The sequence below is a fragment of the Hyla sarda genome, chromosome 10, assembly GCF_029499605.1.
Source record: "Hyla sarda isolate aHylSar1 chromosome 10, aHylSar1.hap1, whole genome shotgun sequence".
Classification (NCBI taxonomy): Eukaryota; Metazoa; Chordata; class Amphibia; order Anura; family Hylidae; genus Hyla; species Hyla sarda.
Genome location: NC_079198.1, coordinates 24,855,388 through 24,880,761, shown reverse-complemented (window position 1 = coordinate 24,880,761; position 25,374 = coordinate 24,855,388). Strand labels below are relative to the sequence as shown.

General features: G+C 48.0%; 1 long non-coding RNA gene across 1 annotated transcript in view; it reads left to right on the top strand.

Moving 5' to 3' along the window:
* Positions 1 to 25,374, top strand: part of LOC130294014 (uncharacterized) — a 39,913-nt gene that overhangs the window by 4,202 nt on the left and 10,337 nt on the right. Inside the window, exon 2 of the long non-coding RNA XR_008848356.1 lies at positions 15,598 to 15,670. This is a non-coding gene — a long non-coding RNA (uncharacterized LOC130294014). The remainder of the gene's footprint in view (positions 1 to 15,597; positions 15,671 to 25,374) is intronic.

Sequence of the window (25,374 nt, the reverse complement as noted above, 5' to 3'; positions counted from 1 at the left end):
TATAGTTCATTCATGGTGGCACAGTATATAGGGAATTAATAGATGAATGGTGGCACAGTATATAGTTCATTAATGGTGGCACAGTATATAGGGAATTAATAGATGAATGGTGGCACAGTATATAGGGAATTAATAGATGAATGGTGGCACAGTATATAGGGAATTAATAGATGAATGGTGGCACAGTATATAGGGAATTAATAGATGAATGGTGGCACAGTATATAGGGAATTAATAGATGAATGGTGGCACAGTATATAGGGAATAAAGGGGGGTACGGTCTATAATTAAAGGGAAACTGACAGGCTGTTTACTCGCACTAAACCCAATACACTAGGTTACAGTGCATGTATACAAAAATTGGTCTTCCCGCTTTCTAGGTATTGCCCCACATTGCTAGTATGCGAAGTCAGTCTTGTGCGCAATGGAGGCGGAGCTTCCCTGCCTCCATCCTGTATGCTGTGCTATGCCTCGCCGTCTTTGTATATTTATCATTCTTTTTTTTGCCAACTCTTTTATATTGTAGAATGTAAGTATATATTAGTGTGGTGTCCATCTCTTCAGTGTAAGAACCAGAGCTGTGTGGAGATTCCTGCATATGGTGGGTGCTGGGTTATTGGGGATGGGTGATGGGTGCTGGGGGATGGGTGATTGGTGCTGGGTGATTGGGGATGGGTGATGGGTGATGGGTGATTGGGGATGGGTGATGGGTGATTGGGGATGAGTGATTGGGGATGGGTGATTGGGGATGGGTGATTGGGGATGGGTGCTGGGGGATGGGTGATTGGTGCTGGGTGATTGGGGATGGGTGATGGGTGCTGGGTGATGGGTGCTGGGTGATTGGTGCTGGGTGATGGGTGCTGGGTGATTGGTGATGGGTGCTGGGTGATTTGTGCTCGGTGATGGGGGATGGGTGATTGGTGCTGGGTGATTGGTGATGGGTTCTGTCATATAGAGGTCAGACCAGGGCATATAGGAAGAGATTTATTAAAACCTTTGCAGCGGAAAAGCCCTCTGCAAAACGATCTGATTGGTTGCTATGGGCGACTGCACCGCTCTTTCTCTGCACAGGTTTTGTATAAATCTCCTCTATAATACAGTATATTATAGGGCAGCTGTCACATGTTTTCTGTAAATAAGACTGACAGCACAGACAAAGTGTATATACACATGGCGGACCTCAGAGAAACTGTTCTTGACTTTATTTTACAAAAACACCAACTTTTATGGGCATAGGAATGTTGAGGATGCCCGACGGGAGTCCACTGTATCCCTGGGCCGCAGCACATCTGGCCATTAAGTCTGGCAGACGTTTTTTAAATTATGAAAAGTGCCCTCTATTTTTACTTGAGCCCCTGCCCTCCAAAATGTCTGTGCACGTCCCTGCAGGGGGGGGCACAGGGCACACTGTAGGGAGGCAGCCTGAGAGGGCAGCAAGAGTACAGGGTGCAACTCCTGTACTGGGCCACCGCAAATGTGGTCTATAAAATGTTAGATGTATTGTTTTATACCTTCTGGCAATATATAATAGGCATCAGATCAGTGGCGTTGCTAGGGTTGGTGTCACCCGGTGCGGTAGAAAATGGTGTCACCCCCATACCTACCCCCCCCCTCAGTAAGTTTTTAGCCTGTTGTGACAGACACCACTGTTGTAGCGCATTGTGAGAAATTCCAGTATAATAATCAGATATACCAGTTGCCACAGAATAGGAAAGTGTTAAAGAAGTTTTCACCATTGAAATATACAGCTCCCAGAATTACTTAAAGGGGTACTCCACTGGAAAACATTTACTTTTATATCAACTGGTGCCAGAAAGTTAAACAGATTTTTTAATTACTTCTATTTAAAATCTTAATACTTACAGTACTTATAAGCTGGTGTATGCTCCACAGGAAGTTGTGTAGTTCTTTCCAGTCTGACCACAGTGCTATTTGCTGACACCTCTGTCCATGTCAGGAACTGTCCAGAGCAGGATAGGTTTGCTATGGGGATTTGCTCCTACTATGGACAGTTCTTGACATGGACAGAGGTGTCAGCACAGAGCACTGTGGTCAGACAGAAAAGAAATAAAAAAAGAAAATAACTTCCTGTAAATCGCTTATACAGCAGCTAATAAGTACTGGAAGGATTAAGATTTTTAAATAGACGTAATTTACAAATCTGTTTAACTTTGTAGCACCAGCTGATTAAAAAAATGTTTTCCAGTAGAGTACCCCTTTGAGCAGCGGTGAGGTTATGCAGGCAGTTGTAGTTTCACTGACCTAACTGTAGAACTGACAAGTGACTACAGCTCTGATAGGACATAGTGAGGAGAATGTACAATGATATCAGTGATTACAGGTGACGTCTTCTCTATAGTGAGGAGGATACAGAATGATATCAGTGACTACAGGTGACGTCTTCTCTATAGTGAGGAGAATACACAATGATATCAGTGACTACAGGTGACGTCTTCTCTATAGTGAGGAGACTACACAATGATATCAGTGACTACAGGTGACGTCTTCTCTATAGTGAGGAGAATACACAATGATATCAGTGATTACAGGTGACGTCTTCTCTATAGTGAGGAGGATACAGAATGATATCAGTGACTACAGGTGACGTCTTCTCTATAGTGAGGAGAATACACAATGATATCAGTGACTACAGGTGACGTCTACTCTATAGTGAGGAGAATACACAATGATATCAGTGACTACAGGTGACGTCTTCTCTATAGTGAGGAGAATACACAATGATATCAGTGACTACAGGTGACGTCTTCTCTATAGTGAGGAGAATACACAATGATATCAGTGATTACAGGTGACGTCTGCTCTATAGTGAGGAGGATACACAATGATATCAGTGACTACAGGTGACGTCTTCTCTATAGTTAGGAGAATACACAATGATATCAGTGACTACAGGTGACGTCTACTCTATAGTGAGGAGAATACACAATGATATCAGTGACTACAGGTGACGTCTTCTCTATAGTGAGGAGACTACACAATGATATCAGTGATTACAGGTGACGTCTTCTCTATAGTGAGGAGAATACACAATGATATCAGTGATTACAGGTGACGTCTTCTCTATAGTGAGGAGGATACAGAATGATATCAGTGACTACAGGTGACGTCTTCTCTATAGTGAGGAGAATACACAATGATATCAGTGACTACAGGTGACGTCTACTCTATAGTGAGGAGAATACACAATGATATCAGTGACTACAGGTGACGTCTTCTCTATAGTGAGGAGAATACACAATGATATCAGTGACTACAGGTGACGTCTTCTCTATAGTGAGGAGAATACACAATGATATCAGTGACTACAGGTGACGTCTTCTCTATAGAGAGGAGAATACACAATGATATCAGTGACTACAGGTGACGTCTTCTCTATAGTGAGGAGAATACACAATGATATCAGTGACTACAGGTGACGTCTTCTCTATAGTGAGGAGAATATACAATGATATCAGTGACTACAGGTGACGTCTTCTCTATAGTGAGGGGAATACACAATGATATCAGTGACTACAGGTGACGTCTTCTCTATAGTCTTTCCTTATCTAATTCAGATGGTACATACCGCCAGGACTTGTTCCAGCTAAAACTTCTCTCTGCAGAATGTGACGTCCAGACGTCTTCTCACTATGTCAGCGCATTCTCATCCTCTATATGAAAACAAGTATTATTATAAACCTGACAGACACTGTATCCTCTAAATATAATACTACTATACACTACACTCTTTGATTATAAACCTTCCATACACCATACCCACTGAATATAATACTACCACACACTGTACATTCTGAATATAATACCAACACATACTGTACACTCTGAATATAAATCTGCCACATACTGTACCCCTGAATATAATACCGCCACACACTGTACCCACTGAATATAATACTACCACAAACTGCGCCCTCTGAATATAATACTACCACAAACTGCGCCCTCTGAATATAAATCTGCCACATACTGTACCCTCTGAATATAAATCTGCCACATACTGTACCCTCTGAATATAAATCTGCCACATACTGTACCCTCTGAATATAAATCTGCCACATACTGTACCCTCTGAATATAAATCTGCCACATACTGTACCCTCTGAATATAATACCGCCACACACTGTACCCTCTGAATATAAATCTGCCACATACTGTACCCCTGAATATAAATCTGCCACATACTGTACCCCTGAATATAAATCTGCCACATACTGTACCCTCTGAATATAATACTACCACCCACTGCGCCCTCTGAATATAATACTTAGAGATGAGCAAACTACAGTAAATTCAACTCGTCACAAACTTCTCTGCTCGGCAGTTGATGGCTTATCCTGCATAAATTAGTTCAGCTTTCAGGTGCTCCCGTGGGCTGGAAAAGGTGGATACAGTCCTAGGAGACTCTTTCCTAGGACTGTATCCACCTTTTCCAGCCCACGGGAGCACCTGAAGGCTGAACAAATTTATGCAGGATAAGTCATCAACTGCCGAGCCGAGAAGTTCGTGACGAATCGAATTTACTGTAAGTTCGCTCATCTCTTATAATACTACTACAAACTGCGCCCTCTGAATATAATACTACCACAAACTGCACCCTCTGAATATAACGTTGCCATACAGTGCACCCTCTGAATATAATACCACAACTGCAGTAACACCCCTCAACATCCGTTAGCTGATGCTATTACCACGGGAGGGGGGTATTGGTGGTGTTGCTAGTGGATGATGGGGGTGCTACTACTGGGGGGGGGGGGTGTTGCTGGAGGATGATGAGGGTGCTACTGGCCATCCCCCCTGGCAGTATCACCCCCATCATCCATCAGCAGGATCATCCTCCTGGCAGGAGCACCTCCATCATCCACCATCAGGATCTGCTGATGGAGGTGCTACTGGGGGGGGGGGGGGGGGGTTGCTGGTGGATGATGAGGGTGCTACTGCCAGGGGGGGAGCATTAGGTAGGCAGCAGTTCCCCCACATTAGGTAGGTCGCAGTTTCCCCACATTAGGTAGCACAGATTCCCCACATTAGGTAGCAATTTCCCCACATTAGGTAGCTCAGATTCCCCACATAAGATAGCATAGACTCCCCACATTTGGTATCATAGACTCCCCACATTTGGTAGCATAGACTCCCCACATTAGGTAGCATAGACTCCCCACATTAGGTAGCATAGACTCCCCACATTAGGTAGCATAGACTCCCCACATTAGGTAGCATGGACTCCGCACATTTGGTAGTAGTTTCCCCACATTAGGCCGCAGGTTCCCTTGCAGGTTCCCCGCAATGGGTCAAAGTCTCCCCACAATAGATCGCTGGTTATACCCCCCCCCCCCCACAAAAAAAAACAAAAACACATACAACACAGAGAGACAAACACACACACACACACAGTCAGAGAGACGCACACTCACAGACAGACACACACACAGAGTCACACAGTCACACACACAAAGAGTCACACACACACTCAGAGAGTCACACAAACACACACAGAGTCACATACACACACACACAGTCACATACACACAGTCACACACACAGAGTCTCACACACACAAGCAAAGATAGAGACAGACAGACAGACAGAGAGACAGACATACACACTCACCCATTCAGCGCAGCGCTCCTTCTCACCGGACGCCGTGCGAGTGACGTAACTGACGTCCTCCTGCGCGGCCATGCAGTGTGACATCAGGCCGGCGCAGACGTGGGAGCGGAGGCCGGGCACAGTGTTGGTGAAGGTGAGGGGGGGTGTGATGACGGACGGGCGCACAGTGAAGGTGAAAGAGGGGGGTTGCTGACGGACGGGCGCACCGCACCGCACACACAGCGCAGGGGGGGGGTTGCTGCTGACAGATGGGAGGCCGGTCGGGGCACAGATGGGGGGGTGGGTGCTGCGGAGCGTCTTGGTGTCACCCCATTAGGTTGGTGTCACCCGGTGCGGGCGGCACCCCCCGCACCCGGGTCGCAACGCCACTGCATCAGATGATACAGTCATACTATAGACATTATTCAACATGTTATTAATTGTAAAGGATATACAAGGCATCTTTCTTACACCACCACGTAGCTTTCTCTTAAAGTCATTGTCAGGATTCGGCAGGCTGGAGGTGGATCCTCTGTGTCAGAGAGGGATTGGCGTGGACCGTGCCGGCGGACCGGTTCTAAGTTGCTACTGGTATTCACCAGAGCCCGCCGCAAAGCGTGATGGTCTTGCAGCGGCGGTAGCAACCAGGTCGTATCCACCGGCAACGGCTCAACCTCTCTGACTGCTGAGATAGGCGCGGTACAAGGGATTAGGCAAGAGCAAGGTCGGACGTAGCAGAAGGTCAGGGCAGGCAGCAAGGATCGTAGTCAGGGGCAACGGCAAGAGGTCTGGAACACTGGCTTGGGACACACAAGGAACGCTTTCACTGGCACAATGGCAACAAGATCCGGCAAGGAAGGGAAGGGGAATTGAGGTAATATAGGGAAGTGCACAGGTGAACACACTAATTAGAACCAGGCGCCAATCAGTGGCGCACCGGCCCTTTAAATCGCAGAGAGCCGGCGCGCGCACCCCAGGGATCGGGGCCGCGCGCCGGAACAGAACAGAGGGGGAACGAGTTGGTAAGCGGGCCGCATCCTGGCGGATCGCATCCTGGCTAGGTACATTATCGCAGCGCTCCCGGTCAGCGGGTCTGACCGGGGCGCTGCGAACAGGGGAACGCTGCGAGCGCTCCGGGGAGGAGCGGGAACCCGGAGCGCTCGGCGTAACAGTCATTGTTTCACTCAGTTTGGGTTGGTGTCACCCGGTGTGGTAAAAAATGCTGTCACCCCAAACTCATACACCCCCTCCCCCCCCCCCCCCCCCCAATGATATTTTTTTTGCCTGTTGTGACAGACGCCAGAGGTATAGCTCGTTGTGGAAAATTATTTCCGTGGAAAATTATTTCCAGTATAATAATCAAATATACCAATTACCACAGAATGGGACAGTGCTAGAGAAGTTTTAACCATTTAAAACTAAAGCTCCCAATATGACCTAAGCAGTGGTAAGGTTATGCTGGGAGTTGTTGTTTCATCCATCATAACTGCAGAACTTACAAGTGACTACAGCTCTGATGGGACAGTCAGGTAGCATACACAATGATATCAGTGATTACAGGTGACATCTTCTCTGTAGTCTTTCCTTACCTAATTCAGATGGTACATACCGCCAGGACTTCATCCAACAAAATCTTCTCTCTGCAGAACGTGACACCCAAATGGCTCCTCACCATGTCAGCGCATTCTGATCCTTTATTTGAAAACAATAATCATTATAACCCTGCTAAACACTGCACTCTCTGAATATATACTGCCACACACTGTACCCTCTGAATATAATACTGCCACACACTGTACCCTCTGAATATAATACCGCCCCACACTGCACTCTCTGAATATAATACTGCCACACACTGCACTCTCTGAATATAATACTGGCACACACTGTACCCTCTGAATATAATACTGCCACACACTGCACTCGCTGAATATAATACTGCCACACACTGTCAGGGCCGGCGTTAGGGCGGGGCATCCTAGGCAATTGCCTAGGGCCCCCATCCAAAAGGGGGGCCCCTGAAAAGCTTTAGGGCATTACTAACAATACTCAATTTTGCGCAAAATCGCGGTAAAATCGCGATGTTTTTTGCCGCAATTTTACCACGAATTTGTGCAAAATGCAGTATTCAGGGCCTAAGGCTGCTTGCGCTTATCAGACATCACCACGCTCGGAGGAACGCGACAGGCAGCGCTCTACTAGTAAATTTCTCTCACATCCTGCTTGAGCTCCACTGCTCGGGGGCCCGGGCGATCGCTGCCAGCACTTTATTTTTTTATTTTTTACTTCTACTATGTGCGGCCCTGCAGGTCTGAGGAGGCCAGGGGCTGCTGGGAGCCCCTGCTAACGTGACCCCGGGGCAGAAGCAAGGCATCCTCAGCCAACCCGATCTCAGCAATCAACCCTGGGGGTAAGGAGAGGCTTTGGGTTGGGGATGTGTATTGTATATGTATGTGTACGATTTTGTATGATGTGTGTATATGTATTATGTGTGCATGATAGATTTATGTGTATGTATGATGTGTGTATGTGTGATAGATGTGTATCTATGATGTATGTATGTATGTATGATGTGTGTATGAGGTTTGTTACAGTGTGTCACCCCAGTAGTAAGGAGATTACATGAGGAGGAGTTTTGTTACAGGGGTGCCACCCCAGTAGTAAGGAGATTACATGAGGAGTAGGTTTGTTACAGTGTGTCACCCAGTAGTTAGGAGATCACATGAGCAGTGGCGCACCGGGTGACACCAACTAATGGGGTGACACCAAGACGCTCCGCAGCACCCACCCCCCCACCTGTGCCCGACCGGCCTCCCATCCGTCAGCACCCCCCCCCCCCCCCCGCGCTGCGTGTGCGGTGCGCCCGTCCGTCAGCAACCCCCCTCTTTCTCCGGCACTGTGCGCCGTCCATCATCACACCCCCCCCCTCACCTTCACCAGCATTGTGCCCGGCCTCCGCTCCCACGTCTGCGCCGGCCTTACGTCACACCGCATGGCCGCGCAGGAGGACGTCAGTTACGTCACTCGCACGGCGCCCGGTGAGAAGGAGCGCTGCGCTGGATGGGTGAGTGTGTGTGTCTGTCTCTATCTATGTTTGTGTATGTGACTTTGTGTGTGTATGAGACTCTGTGTGTGTGTGACTCTGTGTGTGTGTGTGACTGTGTATGTGTGTGTCTGTGAGTGTGTGTGTCTCTCTGACTGTGTGTGTTTGTGTGTGTCTCTCTCTCTGTGTTGTATGTGTTTTTTTTGTGTGTGTGTGTGTGTGTGTGTGTGTGTGTGTGTGGGGGTGGTGGTGGTGGTATAACCAGCAATCTATTGTGGGGAGACTTTGACCCATTGTGGGGAACCTGCAAGGGAACCTGCGGCCTAATGTGGGGAAACTACTACCAAGTGTGGGGGAGTCTATGCTACCTTATGTGGGGAGTCTATGCTACCTTATGTGGGGAATCTGTGCTACCTAATGTGGGGAAATTGCTACCTAATGTGGGGAATCTGTGCTACCTAATGTGGGGAAATTGCTACCTAATGTGGGGTAACTGGTACCTACCTAATGTGGGGGAACTGGTACCAAATGTGGGGAATCTATGCTGCCTAATGTGGGGAATAGATGCTACCTAATGTGGGGAAACTGCGACCTACCTAATGCGGGGGAACTGCTGCCTACCTAATGCTCCCCCCCTGGCAGTAGCACCCTCATCATCCACCAGAAACACCCCCCCCCCCCAGCAGCACCTCCATCAGCAGATCCTGATGGTGGATGATGGCGGTGCTCCTGCCAGGAGGATGATCCTGCGGATGGATGATGGGGATGATACTGCCAGGGGGGATGCCAGAGTAGCACCCTCATCATCCTCCGGCAACACCCCCCGAGTAGTAGCACCCCCATCATCCACTAGCAACACCACCAATACCCCCCTCCCGTCGTAATAGCATCAGCTAACGGATGTTGAGGGGTGTTACTGAGGTTGTGGTATTATATTCAGAGGGTGCACTGTATGGCAACGTTATATTCAGAGGGCGCAGTTTGTGGTAGTATTATATCAGAGGCGCAGTTTGTGGTAGTATTATTAGAGATGAGCGAACTTACAGTAAATTCGATTCGTCACAAACTTCTCGGCTCGGCAGTTGATGACTTATTCTGCGTAAATTAGTTCAGCCTTCAGGTGCTCCGGTGGGCTGGAAAAGGTGGATACAATCCTAGGAAAGAGTCTCCTAGGACTGTATCCACCTTTTCCAGCCCACGGGAGCACCTGAAAGCTGAACTAATGTATGCAGGAAAAGTTATCAACTGCCGAGCAGAGAAGTTTGTGACGAGTTGAATTTACTGTAGTTTGCTCATCTCTAAGTATTAAATTCAGAGGGCGCAGTGGGTGGTAGTATTATATTCAGAGGGTACAGTATGTGGCCGGTATTATATTCAGGGGTACAGTATGTGGCAGATTTATATTCAGGGGTACAGTAAGTGGCAGATTTATATTCACGGGTACAGTATGTGGCAGATTTATATTCAGGGGTACAGTATGTGGCAGATTTATATTCAGAGGGTACAGTATGTGGCAGATTTATATTCAGAGGGTACAGTATGTGGCAGATTTATATTCAGAGGGTACAGTATGTAGCAGATTTATATTATTCAGAGGGCGCAGTTTGTGATAGTATTATATTCAGAGGGTACAGTATGTGGTAGTATTATATTCAGTGGGTACAGTGTGTGGCGGTCTTATATTCAGGGGTACAGTATGTGGCAGATTTATATTCAGAGGGTACAGTATGTGTTGGTATTATATTCAGAATGTACAGTGTGTGGTAGTATTATATTCAGTGGGTATGGTGTATGGAAGGTTTATAATCAAAGAGTATAGTGTATAGTTGTATTATATTTAGAGGATACAGTGTCTGGCAGGTTTATAATAATAATTGTTTTCATATAGAGGATGAGAATGCGCTGACATAGTGAGGAGACGTCTGGGCATCACATTCTGCAGAGAGAAGTTTTAGCTGGATCAAGTCCTGGCGGTATGTACCATCTGAATTAGATAAGGAAAGACTATAGAGAAGACGTCACCTGTAGTCACTGATATCATTGTGTATTCTCCTCACTATAGAGAAGAGGTCACCTGTAGTCACTGATATCATTGTGTATTCTCCTCACTATAGAGAAGACGTCACCTGTAATCACTGATACCATTGTGTATTCTCCTCACTATAGAGTAGACGTCCCCTGTAGTCACTGATGTCATTGTGTATTCTCCTCACTATAGAGAAGACGTCCCCTGTAGTCAGATATCATTGTGTATTCTCCTCACTATAGAGAAGATGTCACCTGTAGTCACTGATACCATTGTACATTCTCCTCTCTACATCAGAGCTGTAGTCACTTGTCATTTCTACAGTTAGGTCAGTGAAACTACAACTCCCAGCATAACCTCACCACTGCTCAAAGGGGTACTCTACTGGAAAACATTTTTTTTAATCAGCTGGTGCTACAAAGTTAAACAGATTTGTAAATTACTTCTATTTAAAAATCTTAATCCTTCCAGTACTTATTAGCTGCTGTATAAGCGATTCACAGGAAGTTATTTTCCTTTTTAATTTATTTTCTGTCTGACCACAGTGCTCTGTGCTTACACCTCTGTCCATGTCAAGAACTGTCCATAGTAGGAGCAAATCCCCATAGCAAACCTCTCCTGCTCTGGACAGTTCCTGACATGGACAGAGGTGTCAGCAAATAGCACTGTGGTCAGACTGGAAAGAACTACACAACTTCCTGTGGAGCATACACCAGCTTATAAGTACTGTAAGTATTAAGATTTTAAATAGAAGTAATTTAAAAATCTGTTTAACTTTCTGGCACCAGTTGATATAAAAGTAAATGTTTTCCAGTGGAGTACCCCTTTAAGTAATTCTGGGAGCTGTGTATTTCAATGGTGAAAACTTCTTTAACACTTTCCTATTCTGTGGCTACTGGTATATCTGATTATTATACTGGAATTTCTCACAATGCGCTACAACAGTGGTGTCTGTCACAACAGGCTAAAAACTTACTGAGGGGGGGGGTAGGTATGGGAGTGACACCATTTTCTACCGCACCGGGTGACAGCAACCCTAGCAACGCCACTGCACATGAGGAGGAGGTTTGTTACAGTGTGTAACCCCAGTAGTAAGGAGATTACATGAGGAGGAGGTTTGTTACAGTGTGTCACCCCAGTAGTAAGGAGATTACATGAGGAGGAGGTTTGTTACAGTGTGTCACCCCAGTAGTAAGGAGATTACATGAGGAGGAGGTTTGTTACAGTGTGTCACCCCAGTAGTAAGGTGGGAGTGAAGGGGTGGATAAATTAGCTTTTGCCTAGGGTTGCAAAAATGGGGGGCGTTGCAAAAAAAAATTGCTTGCCCAGGGTCCAATCAAATTTAAAGACAGCCCTGGCAGTATTGGTAGTGTAAGTATCAGTGGCAGATCCAGGGGGTCGGGGGGTGGGGGGGGGGGGACGGTGCAACGGGGCAATTGCCCCCCCCCCCCCCCCCCCCCGATTAATTTCCCCCATCACTATTAAGGACATCTCTATGACCCATTAACTCTCTGCAGCTCTGCATTAACTTTAAAAACACAGGGGCCGCCAGGAGATATGTATATGGTTGTAGGCTGTATGTCTGTGGGGGAATATACTGCCAGCCTAATGTGGGGGAACATACTGCCAAGCTAATGTGGGGGAACTATTCTGCCAACCTAATGTGGGGGATCTATTCTGCAAAACTAATGTGGGGGGAACTAAACTGCCAGCCTAATGTGGGGGGACTAAACTGCCAACCTAATGAAAGGGAACTATACTGCCAACCTAATGTGGGGGAACTATACTGCCAACCTAAGGTGGGGGAACTATGCGGCCAACTTAATGTGGGGCAACTATACTGCCAACTTAATGTGGGGGAGCTATACTGCCAACCTAATGTGGGGGAACTATACTGCCAACCTAAGGTGGGGGAACATGCTGCCTACCTAATGTGGGGGAACTATACTGCCAACCTAAGGTGGGGGAACTATACTGCCAACCTAAGGTGGGGGAACTATACTGCCAACCTAAGGTGGGGGAACTATGCGGCCAACTTAATGTGGGGCAACTATACTGCCAACTTAATGTGGGGGAGCTATACTGCCAACCTAAGGTGGGGGAACATGCTGCCTACCTAATGTGGGGGAACTATACTGCCAACCTAAGGTGGGGGAACTATACTGCCAACTTAATGTGTGGGAACTATACTGCCAACCTAGGGTGGGGGAACTATACTGCCAACCTAAGGTGGGGGAACTATACTGCCAACCTAAGGTGGGGGAACTATGCTGCTAACCTAAGGTGGGGGGAACTATACTGCCAACCTAAGGTGGGGGAACTATACTGCCAACCTAAGGTAGGGGAACTATACTGTCAACTTAATGTGGGGGAATATACTGCCAAGCTAATGTAGGGGAACTATACTGCCAACCTAGTGTTGGGGGGAACAATACTGCCAAACCTAATGTGGGGGGAACTATACTGCCAAACTAATGTGGGGGAACTATACTGCCAAACTAATGTGGGGGGGGGGACTGTGCTGCCAACTTAATATGGGGGGGAACTATACTGCGTACTTAAAGGGGTAGTCCACTGCCCCAGCGTTCTGAACATTTTCAGCAGGCCAGGGGCAGGTGAGGCAGGGGAAGGGGGGTGGCAACAGCTGGAGGCACAAAATGGGTCGGGTCTCCGGCGGATCCACAGATGTTTCTGGCACACAAATTCCATTTTCTGTGTCTGCACAGAATGCATGGCTGTCTATGAGACGGCGCATTCCTGTGCAGTCCTAGTGCCAGCATATTATGTCGGTGTCCTGCAGTTTGCGGAATATCTGCACGGAGATTCTCCATGTGGACATTCTGTCTGTGAACTTAGCCTTATAGTATATGTGGGTGCTATTACTGATAGGCAGCATTGAGATCATTGTTTATCTGTGTGCGGTGACTATTACTGTATAAAGAACAAGGTTACAATATAAGGTTAGGGCTACATGGCAAAAATGGGTCGCACAGTCAAAGATCACCATGTTGTTCTCCCTGAATCGTGCTGATTCTCATCTAATGTAAGTAAATGTGATCACACAGAGAAATCCAGCACAAATCAGTTCTTGCTCTGTACGTGGTTTATTAAACCCTTAAAACAGCATCATAAAATGTACGTCTTTCTGTGACCCTTTGTTTTCCTGTGACCATACATTTTATGATGCCGTTTTGTGCTGGATTTCTCTACGTGTTTCCTTGCAAATTGCTGTTGCTCTACAGGTGTCCGTGCACTTTGCTCTTGCAAAGGGGGGAGCTGAGCTGATCTGCACTAAATGGGGTCACATTGCGACCCCAAATTACCACAGCCACAAATTCATCCTGGATGGAATTATTAAATTTCTCATGTTGTAGTCACAGCCATTTTTGGTTTGCAGCGCAGTCTCATTTACTCTCATTAGCCGAGATGCAGCACAATTCACGGGGTGCAACATAGTGATCTTTGGTCATGCAATCTGGGGGCCCCCATTTTTCATTTTTGCCTAGGGCCACACTTAGTCTAAAACCGGCCCTGCACACTGTACCCTCTGAATATAATACTGCCACACACTGCACTCTCGGCACCCGGCAGTGTGTGAGCTGGCAGCGGGGCGTGCAGCTCAAAGAGGTGGGTGCTGAATTGCAAGATTGCGGGGGTCCCCAGCGGTAGTACCCCTGCGGTCAGACATCTTATCCCCTATCCTTTGGATAGGGGATAACATGTCTTAGGGCTGGAGTACCCCTTTAAGCTGTCCATACCATGGCCGTAAAAGTCCAGCAAGGCGTTTACTCGTAATTTAAAAACAATGGTCAGCCAGAACGCCAAAAACATCTATTTTGGCTGTCCATTATCTTTTGTGTAAGGCAGAGGTGTAGCTTGTAGCTTCTGGGCCCAATGCAAAATCTGCAACAGGGTTCAAAATGCCAATAATAACACTTGTCTCTTATGGGGCAGATGTGCTTTGGGGCCCCCTTAGGCACCAGGACGCCGATGCGACTGCTACGTCTGTTACCTCTATAGCTACGCCCCTCATCGGAGGTGGAGCATGGGATTTTGAAACTTAAACATTTTATGAAAAAAAAAAAAGAAGAAGAGGACAATTTTATTTTTATTATTTTTTTATTATTATGCTATTTTTCCAAATGGATGATGTTCTCCTCCACAATAACGCCAAATGGATTTCCTATAGAAAAAAAAGAAGATAATATAAATTGTTCTGTAGTGTGAAAGGTGGAAATCTAGGTGAGACCTGATAATATATAATATAACATCTAATGCAATGACCAACAAGTGCGTCTGTACAATTCTTTAATTACTTAAGATTTATCTATCTCATATGTATCTATCTATCTATCTCATATCTTTCTATCTATCTATCTATCTAATATCTATCTATCTATCTCATATCTCTCTATCTATCTATCTATCTATCTTATATCTATCTATCTATCTATCTTATATATATATATCTCATATCTATCTATCTATCTATCTATCTATTTATCTATCTATATATCTATCTTATATCTCTCTCATTTCTATCTATCTATCTATCTGTCATGTACTTACCTGAGTCAGGCTCAAACTTCCTCCTCCACTCCCGCTCTGTCCTCTTCCTCCACTCATGCTCCCTCCTCCTCATCCTCCTCTCCCACACCTTGATCTTCCTCATCCTCCTCATCCTCCTCCGTTCTTTCATCCAGTTCTTGATCTTTTTCCTATAAAAGAAATAGTGAAGATGTTATAAAGAGGAGGCAGTTCTATACAGTAAGAGCCGTGTCCATAATGTCTGATTACATTATAGAGAGAAGACAAGCGTTAGCCATAAATGATGACAATAACTTACCCCACATAATCCAGCAGCCAAAGCACCACCAATATTCCCACCATAATCCCGATAACAATTCCTCCCAATTGTAGATCTGTAAAGTCTGAAAAATAAAGAAATGATCAGAAAAATCCTAAATAACATGGATACAGAAGACATCTTGAGGTACCTACCCGCCATCTCTACTCCAACAACCCTCAAAGGACTCAGCCAGCCGGTCAGGCAGTGTATACCCCGGCTCAGCATTGTGACATCATCATGATGACAACAGTCTTGTTCTAATGTTAATCTCTAAGCCATAATGATGGCCGCCGCTGTGTTGTGTGGAGTTGTCATAGTGATCAGACTGGGGGGGCAGATGCTCTAACATACGTGTCATGTGACCTGTCAGCAGGGCTGGAAATGACAGCAAGTCACTGTACACATTGTAGGGAATAGAACGTCCTCCATGACACCCATCACCTTCTTTTCTTTTTTCTTAGAAATGAAAAGAAACAAAATCGAATCTCTTCTTCTGGTCGGAGCCATTTACACTTTATCTAGAATATTCCGCTGGTGACTTTATGGTCAGATAGAAATGTGACTCTGGCCATGTTCCCTCTTCATGGGGGAGATTTATCAAAACTTGTGCAGAGGAAATGTTGACCAGTTGCCCATAGCAACCAATCAGATTGCTGCTTTAATTTTGAAAAGGGCCTCTAAAAAATAAAAGAAGAGATCTGATTGGATGCTGTTTCCTTACACAGGTTATAATAAATCTCCCCCCAATGTGCAGTGTATGTCCGGCTAGTGTAGAGTATGTCCCATCATACACCTCTGATCTCCACTACAAATGCAGTGTGAACAGAGACGTACTCATAGGCGTGTGCACGGGGTGTGTCGGGTGTGCCTGGGCACACCCTAATCAAGGCCAGGGTGGAGGGATCCGCGGCCGCCACTGAGCAGCCCGCAGGGGTCCCCCGTCACATTGAGGACATCCCTGTGTCCAGAAAGATCTTTTCGGGACACAAGGATGTTCCCATTACCTTTCTGCAGCCCCGCATTAACTTTAAAATCGCCCCGTCCGTGCGCCCATAGGAACGGAGGAGTGGAGCATCGAGGAGGAGGATGTGCGCCGGCCGGCATGTTGTCACCAGCTGGCAGCACGTCATCTTCAGTGTTCCGACCACCGCTCCTCCAGTCCCGGGACCTACTACTATGGCCCATAGGCCATAGCAGTAGATTGTGACCACAGGCCGGAGGAGAGGTCGTCAGAACACTGAAGTGGGGCAGTACACAGACATACAGCCTCCAGCCATACACTGTATATGGCTGAAGGCTGTATGTCTGTGGGGGAACTATACTTCACCTAATGGGGGGGGGGGGGGACTATACTGCACCTAATGTGGGGGAACTATACTGCACCTAATGTGGAGAACTATACCTCACCTAATGTGGGGGAACTATACTGCACCTAATGTGGGGAGCTATACTGCACCTAATGTGGGGGAACTGTGATGCAAGTACAGTTCCCCCACATTAGGTGCAGTATGGTTCCCCCACATTAGGTGCAGTATAGTTCCCCCACATTAGGTGCAGTACAGTACAGTAAGAACACAGGGGCCGCCAGGAGATATACAGCCTCCAGCCATACACTGTATATGGTTGTAGGCTGTATGTCTGTGGGGGAATATACTGCCAGCCTAATGTGGGGGAACATACTGCCAAGGTAATGTGGGGGAACTATTCTGCCAACCTAATGTGGGGGATCTATTCTGCCAACCTAATGTGGGGGGAACTAAACTGCCAGCCTAATGTGGGGGGACTAAACTGCCAACCTAATGAAAGGGAACTATACTGCCAACCTAATGTGGGGGAACTATACTGCCAACCTAAAGTGAGGGAACTATACTGCCAACCTAAGGTGGGGGAACTATACTGCCAACTTAATGTGGGGGAACTATACTGCCAACCTAAGGTGGGGGAACTATACTGCCAACCTAAGGTGGGGGAACTATACTGCCAACCTAAGGTGGGGGAACTATACTGCCAACCTAAGGTGGGGGGAACTATACTGCCAACTTAAGGTGGGGGAACTATACTGCCAACCTAAGGTAGGGGAACTATACTGCCAACTTAATGTGGGGGAATATACTGCCAAGCTAATGTAGGGGAACTATACTGCCAACCTAAAGTTGGGGGGAACAATACTGCCAAACCTAATGTGGGGGGACTATACTGCCAAACTAATGTGGGGGAACTATACTGCCAAACTAATGTGGGGGGGGGAGGGGGGAACTGTGCTGCCAACTTAATATGGGGGGGAACTATGCTGCGTACTTAAAGAGGTAGTCCACTGCCCCAGCGTTCTGAACATTTTCAGCAGGCCAGGGGCAGGTGAGGCAGGGGAAGGGGGGTGGCAACAAACAGCTGGAGGCACAAAATGGGTCGGGTCACCGGCGGATCCACAGATGTTTATGCCACACAAATTCCATTTTCTGTGTCTGCACAGAATGCATGGCTGTCTATGAGACGCCACATTCCTGTGCAGTCCTAGTGCCAGCATATTATGTCGGTATCCTGTAGTTTGCGGAATATCTGCACGGAGATTCTCCATGTGGACATTCTGTCTGTGAACTTAGCCTTATAGTATATGTGGGCGCTATTACTGATAGGCAGCATTGAGATCACTGTTTATCTGTGTGCGGTGACTATTACTGTATAAAGAACAAGGTTACAATATAAGGTTAGGGCTACATGGCAAAAATGGGTCGCACAGTCAAAGATCGCCATGTTGTTCTCCCTGAATCGTGCTGAATCTCATCTAATGTAAGTAAATGTGATCACACAGAGAAATCCAGCACAAATCAGTTCTTGCTCTGTACGTGGTTTATTAAACCCTTAAAAAAGCATCATAAAATGTACGTCTTTCTGTGACCCTTTGTTTTCCTGTGACCATACATTTTATGATGCCGTTTTGTGCTGGATTTCTCTAAGTGTTTCCTTGCAAATTGCTGTTGCTCTACAGGTGTCCGTGCACTTTGCTCTTGCAAAGGGGGGAGCTGAGCTGATCTGCACTAAATGGGGTCACATTGCGACCCCAAATTACCACAGCCACAAATTCATCCTGGATGGAATTATTACATTTCTCATGTTGTAGTCACAGCCATTTTTGGTTTGCAGCGCAGTCTCATTTACTCTCATTAGCCGAGATGCAGCACAATTCACGGGGTGCAACATAGTGATCTTTGGTCACGCAATCTGGGGGCCCCCATTTTTCATTTTTGCCTAGGGCCACACTTAGTCTAAAACCGGCCCTGCACACTGTACCCTCTGAATATAATACTGCCACACACTGCACTCTCTGAATATAATACTGCCACACACTGTTCCCTCTGAATATAATACTGCCACACACTGTACCCTCTGAATATAATACTGCCACACACTGTTCCCTCTGAATAAAATACTGCCACACACTGTAACCTCTGAATATAAATCTGCCACACACTGTACCCTCTGAACATAATACTGCCATACACTGTACCCTCTGAATATAATACTGCCACACACTGTACACCCTGAATATAATACTGTCACACACTCTAACCTCTGAATATAAATCTGCCCCACACTGTACCCTCTGAATATATTACTGCCATACACTGTACCCTCTGAATATAATACTACCACACACTGCACTCTCTGAATATAATACTACCACACACTGTACCTTCTGAATATAATACTACCGCACACTGCGCTCTTTCAATATGATACTGCCACAATCTGTACCGTCTAAATATATAACTACCACACACTGCGCTCTTTCAATATAATACTACCACACACGGTACCCTCTGAATACAATACTACCACACACTGTACCCTGTCCTGTGCCCTCATCATAATAATTCCCTCTGTCCTGTGTCCCCACATATTATACTAATGCCCTCGCCCCCCACATAACCCTGTGCCCCATTATATATAATTCCCTGTTACGCCGAGCGCTCCGGGTCCCCGCTCCTCCCCGGAGCGCTCGCTTCACTCTCCCCGCTGCAGCGCTCCGGTCACATCCTCTGACCCGGGGCGCTGCGATTCCGCTGCCAGCCGGGATGCGATTCGCGATGCGGGTAGCGCCCGCTCGCGATGCGCACCCCGGCTCCCGTACCTGACTCGCTCTCCGTCTGTCCTGTCCCGGCGCGCGCGGCCCCGCTCCCTAGGGCGCGCGCGCGCCGGGTCTCTGCGATTTAAAGGGCCACTGCGCCGCTGATTGGCGCAGTGGTTCCAATTAGTGTGTTCACCTGTGCACTTCCCTATATCACCTCACTTCCCCTGCACTCCCTTGCCGGATCTTGTTGCCATTGTGCCAGTGAAAGCGTTCCTTGTGTGTTCCTAGCCTGTGTTCCAGACCTTCTGCCGTTGCCCCTGACTACGATCCTTGCTGCCTGCCCCGACCTTCTGCTACGTCCGACCTTGCTTCTGCCTACTCCCTTGTACCGCGCCTATCTTCAGCAGCCAGAGAGGTGAGCCGTTGCTAGTGGATACGACCTGGTCACTACCGCCGCAGCAAGACCATCCCGCTTTGCGGCGGGCTCTGGTGAAAACCAGTAGTGGCTTAGAACCGGTCCACTAGCACGGTCCACGCCAATCCCTCTCTGGCACAGAGGATCCACTACCTGCCAGCCGGCATCGTGACAGTAGATCCGGCCATGGATCCCGCTGAAGTTCCTCTGCCAGTTGTCGCTGACCTCACCACGGTGGTCGCCCAGCAGTCACAACAGATAGCGCAACAAGGCCAACAGCTGTCTCAACTGACCGTTATGCTACAACAGTTACTACCACAGCTTCAGCAGTCATCTCCTCCGCCAGCTCCTGCACCTCCTCCGCAGCGAGTGGCCGCTCCTGGGCTACGCCTATCCTTGCCGGATAAATTTGATGGGGACTCTAAGTTTTGCCGTGGCTTTCTTTCCCAATGTTCCCTGCATCTGGAGATGATGTCGGACCTGTTTCCCACTGAAAGGTCTAAGGTGGCGTTCGTAGTCAGCCTTCTGTCCGGAAAAGCCCTGTCATGGGCCACACCGCTCTGGGACCGCAATGACCCCGTCACTGCCTCTGTACACTCCTTCTTCTCGGAAATCCGAAGTGTCTTTGAGGAACCTGCCCGAGCCTCTTCTGCTGAGACTGCCCTGTTGAACCTGGTCCAGGGTAATTCTTCCGTTGGCGAGTATGCCGTACAATTCCGTACTCTTGCTTCAGAATTGTCCTGGAATAATGAGGCCCTCTGCGCGACCTTCAAAAAAGGCCTATCCAGCAACATTAAAGATGTTCTGGCCGCACGAGAAATTCCTGCTAATCTACATGAACTTATTCACCTAGCCACTCGCATTGACATGCGTTTTTCCGAAAGGCGTCAGGAACTCCGCCAAGATATGGACTCTGTTCGCACGAGGCGTTTCTTCTCCTCGGCTCCTCTCTCCTCTGGTCCCCTGCAATCTGTTCCTGTGCCTCCCGCCGTGGAGGCTATGCAGGTCGACCGGTCTCGCCTGACACCTCAAGAGAGGACACGACGCCGTATGGAGAACCTCTGCCTGTACTGTGCTAGTACCGAACACTTCCTGAGGGATTGTCCTATCCGTCCTCCCCGCCTGGAAAGACGTACGCTGACTCCGCACAAAGGTGAGACAGTCCTTGATGTCTACTCTGCTTCTCCACGTCTTACTGTGCCTGTGCGGATGTCTGCCTCTGCCTTCTCCTTCTCTACTGTGGCCTTCTTGGACTCTGGATCTGCAGGAAATTTTATTTTGGCCTCTCTCGTCAACAGGTTCAACATCCCGGTGACCAGTCTCGCCAGACCCCTCTACATCAATTGTGTAAATAATGAAAGATTGGACTGTACCATACGTTTCCGCACGGAGCCCCTTCTTATGAGCATCGGATCTCATCACGAGAGGATTGAACTTTTGGTCCTCCCCAATTGCACCTCGGAAATTCTCCCTGGACTTCCCTGGCTTCAACTTCATTCCCCAACCCTGGATTGGTCCACTGGGGAGATCAAGAGTTGGGGGTCCTCTTGTTCCAAGAACTGTCTAAAACCGGTTCCCAGTAACCCTTGCCGTAACTCTGTGGTTCCTCCAGTAACCGGTCTTCCTAAGGCCTATATGGACTTCGCGGATGTTTTCTGCAAAAAACAAGCTGAGACTCTACCTCCTCACAGGCCTTATGATTGTCCTATCGACCTCCTCCCGGGCACTACTCCACCCCGGGGCAGAATTTATCCTCTCTCTGCCCCAGAGACTCTTGCCATGTCTGAATACGTCCAGGAGAATCTAAAAAAGGGCTTTATCCGTAAATCCTCCTCTCCTGCCGGAGCCGGATTTTTCTTTGTGTCCAAAAAAGATGGCTCCCTACGTCCTTGCATTGACTACCGCGGTCTTAATAAAATCACGGTTAAGAACCGCTACCCCTTACCCCTCATCTCTGAACTCTTTGATCGCCTCCAAGGTGCCCACATCTTTACTAAATTGGACTTAAGAGGCGCCTATATCCTCATCCGCATCAGAGAGGGGGATGAGTGGAAAACGGCATTTAACACCAGAGATGGACACTTTGAGTATCTGGTCATGCCCTTTGGCCTGTGCAACGCCCCTGCCGTCTTCCAAGACTTTGTCAATGAAATTTTTCGTGATCTGTTATACTCCTGTGTTGTTGTATATCTGGACGATATCCTAATTTTTTCTGCCAATCTAGAAGAACACCGCCAGCATGTCCGTATGGTTCTTCAGAGACTTCGTGACAATCAACTCTATGCCAAAATTGAGAAATGTCTGTTTGAATGCCAATCTCTTCCTTTTCTAGGATATTTGGTCTCTGGCCAGGGACTACAGATGGATCCAGACAAACTCTCTGCCGTCTTAGATTGGCCACGCCCCTCCGGACTCCGTGCTATCCAACGCTTTTTGGGGTTCGCCAATTATTACAGGCAATTTATTCCACATTTTTCTACCATTGTGGCTCCTATCGTGGCTTTAACCAAAAAAAATGCTGATCCCAAGTCCTGGCCTCCTCAAGCAGAAGACGCCTTTAAACGACTCAAGTCTGCCTTTTCTTCGGCTCCCGTCCTCTCCAGACCTGACCCTTCCAAACCCTTCCTATTGGAGGTTGATGCCTCCTCAGTGGGAGCTGGAGCTGTTCTTCTACAAAAAAATTCTTCCGGGCATGCTGTCACTTGTGGTTTTTTCTCTAGGACCTTCTCTCCAGCGGAGAGGAACTATTCCATCGGGGATCGGGAGCTTCTAGCCATTAAATTAGCACTTGAGGAATGGAGGCATCTGCTGGAGGGATCAAGTTTTCCTGTTATTATCTACACCGACCACAAGAACCTCTCCTACCTCCAGTCTGCCCAACGGCTGAATCCTCGCCAGGCTCGGTGGTCTCTGTTCTTTGCCCGATTTAATTTTGAGATTCACTTTCGTCCTGCCGATAAGAACATTAGGGCCGATGCTCTCTCTCGTTCCTCGGATGCCTCAGAAGTTGAACTCTCTCCGCAACACATCATTCCACCTGACTGCCTGATCTCCACTTCTCCTGCCTCCATCAGGCAGACTCCTCCAGGAAAGACCTTTGTTTCTCCACGCCAACGCCTCGGAATCCTCAAATGGGGTCACTCCTCCCATCTCGCAGGTCATGCGGGCATCAAGAAATCTGTGCAACTCATCTCCCGCTTCTATTGGTGGCCGACTCTGGAGACGGATGTTGTGGACTTTGTGCGAGCCTGCACTATCTGTGCCCGGGATAAGACTCCTCGCCAGAAGCCCGCTGGTTTTCTTCATCCTCTGCCTGTCCCCGAACAGCCTTGGTCTCTGATTGGTATGGATTTTATTACTGATTTACCCCCTTCCCGTGGCAACACTGTTATTTGGGTGGTCGTTGATCGATTCTCCAAAATGGCACATTTCATCCCTCTTCCTGGTCTTCCTTCTGCACCTCAGTTGGCTAAACAATTTTTTGTACACATTTTTCGTCTTCACGGGTTGCCTACGCAGATTGTCTCGGATAGAGGCGTCCAATTCGTGTCTAAATTCTGGAGGGCTCTCTGTAAACAACTCAAGATTAAATTAAATTTTTCTTCTGCATATCATCCCCAGTCCAATGGACAAGTAGAAAGAATTAACCAGATCTTGGGTGATTATTTGCGACATTTTGTTTCCTCCCGCCAGGATGACTGGGCAGATCTCCTCCCATGGGCCGAATTCTCGTATAACTTTAGGGTCTCTGAATCTTCCTCCAAATCCCCATTTTTCGTGGTGTACGGCCGTCACCCTCTTCCCCCCCTCCCTACTCCCTTGCCCTCTGGTCTGCCCGCTGTGGATGAAATTTCTCGTGACCTTTCCATCATATGGAGAGAGACCCAAAATTCTCTCTTACAGGCTTCATCACGCATGAAGAAGTTCGCGGATAAGAAAAGAAGAGCTCCTCCCGTTTTTTCCCCTGGAGACAAGGTATGGCTCTCCGCTAAATATGTCCGCTTCCGTGTCCCTAGCTACAAGTTGGGACCACGCTATCTTGGTCCTTTCAAAATTTTGTGTCAAATTAATCCTGTCTCTTATAAACTTCTTCTTCCTCCTTCTCTTCGTATCCCTAATGCCTTTCACGTCTCTCTTCTCAAACCACTCATCCTCAACCGTTTTTCTCCCAAATCTGTTCCTCCCACTCCTGTTTCCGGCTCCTCGGACATCTTCTCTGTCAAAGAAATCCTAGCTTCCAAAAAGGTCAGAGGGAAAACTTTTTTTTTAGTGGACTGGGAGGGTTGTGGTCCTGAAGAGAGATCCTGGGAACCTGAGGACAACATCCTAGACAAAAGTCTGCTCCTCAGGTTCTCAGGCTCTAAGAAGAGGGGGAGACCCAAGGGGGGGGGTACTGTTACGCCGAGCGCTCCGGGTCCCCGCTCCTCCCCGGAGCGCTCGCTTCACTCTCCCCGCTGCAGCGCTCCGGTCACATCCTCTGACCCGGGGCGCTGCGATTCCGCTGCCAGCCGGGATGCGATTCGCGATGCGGGTAGCGCCCGCTCGCGATGCGCACCCCGGCTCCCGTACCTGACTCGCTCTCCGTCTGTCCTGTCCCGGCGCGCGCGGCCCCGCTCCCTAGGGCGCGCGCGCGCCGGGTCTCTGCGATTTAAAGGGCCACTGCGCCGCTGATTGGCGCAGTGGTTCCAATTAGTGTGTTCACCTGTGCACTTCCCTATATCACCTCACTTCCCCTGCACTCCCTTGCCGGATCTTGTTGCCATTGTGCCAGTGAAAGCGTTCCTTGTGTGTTCCTAGCCTGTGTTCCAGACCTTCTGCCGTTGCCCCTGACTACGATCCTTGCTGCCTGCCCCGACCTTCTGCTACGTCCGACCTTGCTTCTGCCTACTCCCTTGTACCGCGCCTATCTTCAGCAGCCAGAGAGGTGAGCCGTTGCTAGTGGATACGACCTGGTCACTACCGCCGCAGCAAGACCATCCCGCTTTGCGGCGGGCTCTGGTGAAAACCAGTAGTGGCTTAGAACCGGTCCACTAGCACGGTCCACGCCAATCCCTCTCTGGCACAGAGGATCCACTACCTGCCAGCCGGCATCGTGACATTCCCCCTGTCATGTGCCACATATAATGCCCCCTGTCCTGTGTCCCTCACATATAATGCCCCATCATATGTGACCCTCTCATATAATGCCCCCTGTGATGTGCCCCTCACTTATAATACCTCCTGTTATGTGCCCCTCTCATATAATGCCCCCTCATGTGTCCCTCCCTTGTAATGCCCCCTGTCCTGTGCCACTGACATAAAATACCCCCTGTCCTGTGCCCATTAGATATAATGCCCCCTGTAATGTGCCCCTCAGATATAATG